This window comes from Alligator mississippiensis, chromosome 10 (assembly GCF_030867095.1).
Source record: "Alligator mississippiensis isolate rAllMis1 chromosome 10, rAllMis1, whole genome shotgun sequence".
Classification (NCBI taxonomy): domain Eukaryota; kingdom Metazoa; phylum Chordata; order Crocodylia; family Alligatoridae; genus Alligator; species Alligator mississippiensis.
In genome coordinates this window covers 73,976,565-73,982,693 of record NC_081833.1, presented here as the reverse complement: position 1 = coordinate 73,982,693, position 6,129 = coordinate 73,976,565, and the positions used below count along the sequence as shown (strand labels likewise).

Here is a 6,129-nt window from a genome sequence, read left to right as displayed (position 1 = left end):
GCCAGGGCTCCTGTTTCCTTTGCAGGTGTTTTCTATTGTGAAGGCTTTTTAAAGAAGCAAAGTAAGTCAATGGACCGGTCTGTATCTCCTCTCCAGCACCTCCGCCGGGGCAGCATTGTCTCCAGCAAAGCCCACTATGCTGCACCACGTAATCCCTTCATAATAGGTTGCACGCAGCTTATAAACCCTGCAGACACTTGAGCTGGGCTGGGAGAAGATTAAAGGGGTGCCTGGCCCCAGAAAAACCCAGGATAAGTAACAGCCCCCCAAAGAAAGGGCCTGACCAGCTCCCACTCACAAGAGACGAGGGATTTCCCCGAGCAGAACCACACACCAAGATGGCAGTGCCGCAGGTGGGCAAATCTGATGGACAGACGCTAATCACACCAGGCTGCAGGGTGCCCGGAGACCACGGTGATGGGCATGTTAGACAAACCCGAGGAAAAAAGCATCCTAGCTCCAAGGAGCTCAGACCGGAGGCAACAGATGCAGGTGCTTAGCCAGGAACGATCAATCAGATCAGAACTGCTCTCAGCAGCAACGGGAGGGCATTTAAACCAGCAAGGTGAGGACAAAACGCAGCAAAACGCTGCCTGTGCAGAACCACAGCCAGAGGCATGTAGGCTGCTCAGCAGCTTATGAGCCTCAGGGCAGTTGCTCTAGGCAAGTGGCCGGGAAAAGCTGAAGACAGCAGGTCAGCATTTCAGCCTGATAATAGCTACATAGGATATTTGCTTTCTCCATAGGGCTTGCTCCAGGCTAAGGGAAGGCAAGGGCTTGTGCCCGTTCTGTACATGGCTCATTCCCCAGGGCCTGGGAGCTGTAGCCCTTGTTTGCTGGAGCTTGTGTATCTCTCATTCATATATAAAATATATATAATTCATATATAGATGAGTCCAGCCTAACCTTCCCCCCCTCCTTTGGGTGGTTCCCCAGCTAAGGAGGCAGGAATATGGCTTCAGACCCTATTTAAAGCAGGCCTCCTTTCCAGCTCTGCTAGCAGGGGTTGGTGGTAGTGTAAACCCGATGCTTGGAGGTAATCCAACAACCCCCTTCCCCTGTGCCCTACCTCTGGTGACTCCCAGTGCTGCTCTGGGCGTCCATGCTAGTGTCCTTGCTATGTCCCATTCACCTCCAGTGCAAGGACTGGGGTAACACCACCGCTGTGCTCCCTGACTCGGGCTTTCCCAGGCAGCAGCAATGTCCCAGTGAGACCTTGAAGCCTACAGCTAGATAGCTGGGAGACCTGTGTATCCAAACTGGGGGGGGCACAGCCTGTAGTTGCCATGCTGATGTGGGGTAGTGCTACGTGTTGTGCTGAAATGCTTCAGTGACTCATTACTGGGGATTTTAATGAGGGGTAACAACACCTACAGTGACTATTGTTTGTGGTTTGGCCAAGCTGAATGTCAGGGTAATAGTACTTAGCCTTTATATAGCATTTTGAGCTTTAAATTACTAATTGACCTTCTCCATCTGTTTGAGAGGCAGGTCATTTTATCCCTGTGATACCGGGCTAGCCTTACACCTATTGTTGAGTGGTATCGGAGCAGCTCATGTGCATGGGGAAGCTGGTGTCCGGCAAGCCGGGGTGGGAACTGCAGTGGCCGCACAGCCTCTGCAAGGACACTTCCCGTGTGCGGTCGGTGGCAAGTCTGCTCTCAATAGCTTGCCACATAGGCAAGATCAAGGCTCAAGTGAATCCAGCCCTGGAAAACCCCTGCAAAGTCAGGATCTCATTCCTAGACCACGCAGGTTGCTTGTTGACGTGGAGGAGTCGTGATGCTATAAGCCCATGGGGTTTAATGAGGGGAGTTAACGGCCTCCAAGTTGCTCTGCTAACCAGCTCCTGGTGTGCATGGTTAGGACAACATAGCTCACTCCAGTTGCTGAGCAGAGCCCTTGCTATTAAAGCTTCATTCGGTGCTTGCAGATGCCACAGGCAGCTCTTCACCGGGAACGGGGCAGTGCACGGTGCTGGGATCCCTGCGGTTAGAAGAAGAGGAGCACAGGGGTAGGAGAGGACCCTCCCCAACCAGCCCCATATGGGAGTATTTGGAAAGTCCATCCCTGCTGTAGCCCACCCCTCCACCCACCTTTCCCCAGCCCCCTGGATGTATTGCTTGCATTTTGGTACTTCCCAAAGACCGGGTGGGGTGGCACTGGGGCCTAGTGGATGCAGTGCTGGACTGACAATGGGGAAAAGCAGGGCCACTTCTTGGTACAGGACCCAGAGCAAGTTATGTCCCTGCACTGTGCCTCAGTTTCCCCTCCTGGCCTGTTTATTTTGACTGTAGCTCCCTGGGGCAGGGGCTGCCAGGATGGGTTTGGAATGGCATCCAGCCCGAAGGGCCCCTGATCTTTGCTTCTAGGGTCTGCCCTAACAAAAGGGATAGCTCACAAGTTGCTGGCAAGGCATTCTCTGACCCTGACCTTTGCTGCAACGGGGATGAACTGACCCCTGCCCTTGAAATTGCTTTGCAGCCGGTGCCCCACAAAGCCGTCAGCTGCAGCCTGCCGTGCGAACGGCTGCCTTAATCATGGTGCACGGATTTACTGCATGAATCCGGTGAAGGCAGGGCTTGGGAGCGCTCTGTGGGAAGCCCACTGCAAACCCAATATTGCCAGGCCCCGAGAAGAGCAAGCGAGGGCAAAGGGTCAGCTGCTTTGCCGTGCGTCCAAGGGAAGCAGCTGTAGCTCCTCTTGGGCCGCGAGCGTGGAGGAAAAGTGCCGAGCAGAGGAGTGCACAGTGCTGAGGTCTGCTCCAAGCGCACCGAGTCCTTGGCAGCTTGCATTTTCAGTTCAAAAATAGCCTTGGAAGGAGGGAGCGGGGCGGGGGGAGGAGGTAACTCCGCGGAGATGCAGCTTGTTCAGAACCTGATTTAGATACAGCCTATCTGGCACTTTTGGAAGAGCTGAGTAGCTTGGCGTCCTCCGAACTCAGAGTCCCCCTTGCAGAAGTGGGCATGGCAACACTGGTGTCGCGGGCACACCTTGATTTTTGAGGTCTGAGTCAGGACGGCATCCAAGCATGCACCCATCTGTTTTCCTTGTCCTTGTTTCCATGCTTGGAGAAGCCTGGCCTGGGTAACTGTGCTCTGCCAGTGCCTAGTTTCTGTGGGGTCTGGTCCTGAGTCGCCTCTGTGGGTGCTGGGGAACCCCCGAGGTAGCAGCATTCCCCCTGCAGCCTTGCCCCTATAGCAGTTTTAAGGCCCTGATGCTGCAAGGTGCTGTCCAAAGGCAGCTGGCTCTCTGCAGAGGTGCAAGGTGTGAATGGCAGCTCGTGGCTTGCATGGGCTGAGGAAATGCGGCCGAGTCCCAGGGTGTGCGGATAGGAGCAGGAGCCGTGGGGGCGAGCGGGCTGCCCTGCGGCGAGTCTGGGTGACACGGGGCTGGCAGGAGGGGAGTTGCCGAGCCTTGAACTTCACGCTGCATTTCCTTCTCCTCTTCTCCGCAGGAGCCGAGTCTCGGGGTTGCTTGAAGGATGCCCAGCACAGAGACCGCAGGGGCTATGACATAGTGGTGACATCGGGCAGAGAGGCAGGTAAGGCTCATGGCCCTCATTCAGCCTTTCACGGTGGCTCTCCGGCTTTTGGGGGCCAGGTCCCCCTTCTAGGTGCCCTTGGGGTACCAGGTTGCGGATCACAGAAAGCAGCCATCGATGCACTCTCTGATGACCCAAGAGGGAGCAGTTTTGCTGCAAGTTGTCTTTTCCCCCCTTCCTCTTGCTCCTGCTGGGGTTTGCTGCAGCAGGAGCAACTCTGTCCTTCGCCGGGCACCGTGCTCACGGTGAATGCTTGGTGTGAGTATGGAAGGACGATAGCATCAGGGGTTGCAGGGGTGCCATTGCTGCAAGACAGAGCCATGCAGAAACTTATGCCTAGTGACACCGCCTTCCCCATCAGACATGCCCCTTGTGCAGGGAGGACAGTGACAAATCTCTCCCAGGCCCCTTACCTGCACCCTGGCAGGAGTTCAAGCGATGCCACCCTAGCCTCTTCTCTGGGATTTCACCTCTCCATCATTGCCAGCTTGTTTTGCAATCCCAGATTGAGTTGGTGGCACCGTGGCCGGGCCCTGAACTTTTCTCTTTTCCAATCTGAGTTAAACATGCCTGCAATGTGCACACGGATGTGGGTAAATGCCGCGTGACAAGTGTGTCAATATCCCATCGATCCCTCCACGCCGGGGCCCCAGGGCGCTCAGCCCCCAGCGCTGAATGCAAATGCGGTAGCATGTAGTGTCAGGGACTATTGAGATGAAGTACCAGGGAGTTAATAGGGGTCAGCTCTGAATGCAGAGACTGCTGCATATGAACCAGCCGTTCAGAGACTCTCTCGGCTCCGCTCAGCGAGCCCAGGAAGGAACCGACGTCCTGTCCTTATGGTAGCAGAAACCTGCTCAGACCCTTGCTGGGCACCTCTGGTCTGTGCCGTCCTGTCTCCAAGCCTGTATAACTCTCCTGGGGGGTGCATTCAGGGCACATGAGACAGTCCGCATCGCCTGGATGCTTCTCTGGAAGCCGGGCAGCCGATGGCTATTAAAGCCAGCTGTTGAAGTCTAATTGTGATGACCCCCACCCCTGTGCTCCCTGCTGTGAGAGGAGGAAAGGGTGGGGGGCTTCTTCCTTTGCCCAGTTTCCCTGAGCCGGCCGTGAAGGAAAGGGCACAGTGGCAGGCACTTGGCATGCAAACGAAGCGTGCAGTCAAGTCAGGGTCCACGCCAGCGGTGCACAGGCGCTTTGCTGGCATGGTGCAGGGCACCAGGTCAGGCTTCCTAATGCAGAGCCAGGCACAGAGGGAAAAGGCCTCATTTGGAGAGCTCTTGCTGCACCAGACCATTTCCACAGCACCAGAAGCATGGGGAGTTGCGGTGCCCGGTCTGCCCATGTCCCTGGCTGCGGCCTTAGCCTTGCAAAATGGGCTCCGTTGCAAGGCCAGCACCAGATCCTGGATGCCAGCTCGATCCTTGGCTTTGTATGCTGTGCCGGGGAGGGAGCAGGGGAAAAAGCTCCCCTGTCCACTGCTGCCAGCTGGCCCTTGCTCTGAGCAGCTGTTGTTAGCAGGGTAAAGGCAGGTTGCTGATTTGGGGTCAGGACGGGAGGGGCTGAGCTGGGTTGGGCTGGCCAAGCCATGGGGCGAACAGCTTGCCGCCCCTTGGCTGCTTCTCTCTCCCCTTTTAAGCACTCAGTTGTGTGTCCCCTCCCTCCTTCCCTTGATTCTTCCCCGCGCTGTACGTGCACCATGAAAATGGCTCCAAATGGCTTAAATCACCATCATTAAGTCGGCATGTCGGCCCCCCTCCCACCCCTGCGTACAATGGCTGGCGCTAACCATTTGTTCCGCAGACTGAACAGCAGTCTTTATTGCACTGAAAGCATATTTGCTGCTTGATGGAAGGAAAAAAATAGCCTGCGCCTTGAAAGGGAAAAATCAATGGGACCCATTTCTCCTTGGATGCCCGGGCGTCGTGCTGGGACATTCGACAGCGTGACATCACGGCGGGTCAGGTGTGTGCGGCACGGGGCCGTGTGCCAAAGGCGGGGGCTCTCTGAGTCAGCCGGGCCCTGCCGAAATGCCGCGTGTTCATCAGGTTGCAGGGGGAGAAGGACGGGGGTGGCGAGAGCTACCAGCTGCTCTGCTCTTTCCTCGTCGGCTGGTGGTGCTGTGACCATGTTGCATGGGGCTGAGGGCTCTGCGGCAGCTGTAGCTGTGGTTTGAGGTCTGGTCCAGAGCTCAGTGGAGGCCTTTTCATTGACTACAGGATTATGCGCAGGGTGCAGAGCAGGTGGAAGCACCCATAAGTGCAGGGGCTGCTGACAGAGGAAGGGGGGCTCAGTGGTTAGGGCATCGGCTTAAGACCTAAAAGGCCAACAGGGGTCAAGTCCTTTCTTTCCTGCCTCCTGGGATGCTGTGAGGATGATGGGTAGTGTGGGCCAAGGGTGGTGGAGCACAAGCAGTGTCTTCTCATCACTCCTCAGAGGTGCACCCTGTGCTTTGGGAGCTGCTCTATTGGTGCACCTGAGGCCAAGCCATCCTGGCCTGCAGTGTGGAGCCGGTACCATCACTGCCTGCGGTAACGAGTGGTTAGCCCCCCCGGGTCAGTCGCTGGAGCCAGGGCTCACATGAA

At 56.4% G+C, this 6,129-nt stretch overlaps 1 long non-coding RNA gene across 1 annotated transcript in view; it reads left to right on the top strand.

Moving 5' to 3' along the window:
• Positions 1–702: 702 nt before the first annotated feature.
• Positions 703–6,129, top strand: part of LOC109284066 (uncharacterized) — a 29,574-nt gene continuing 24,147 nt past the window's right edge. The window contains exons 1-2 of the long non-coding RNA XR_009455311.1: positions 703–2,014; positions 3,458–3,544. This is a non-coding gene — a long non-coding RNA (uncharacterized LOC109284066). The remainder of the gene's footprint in view (positions 2,015–3,457; positions 3,545–6,129) is intronic.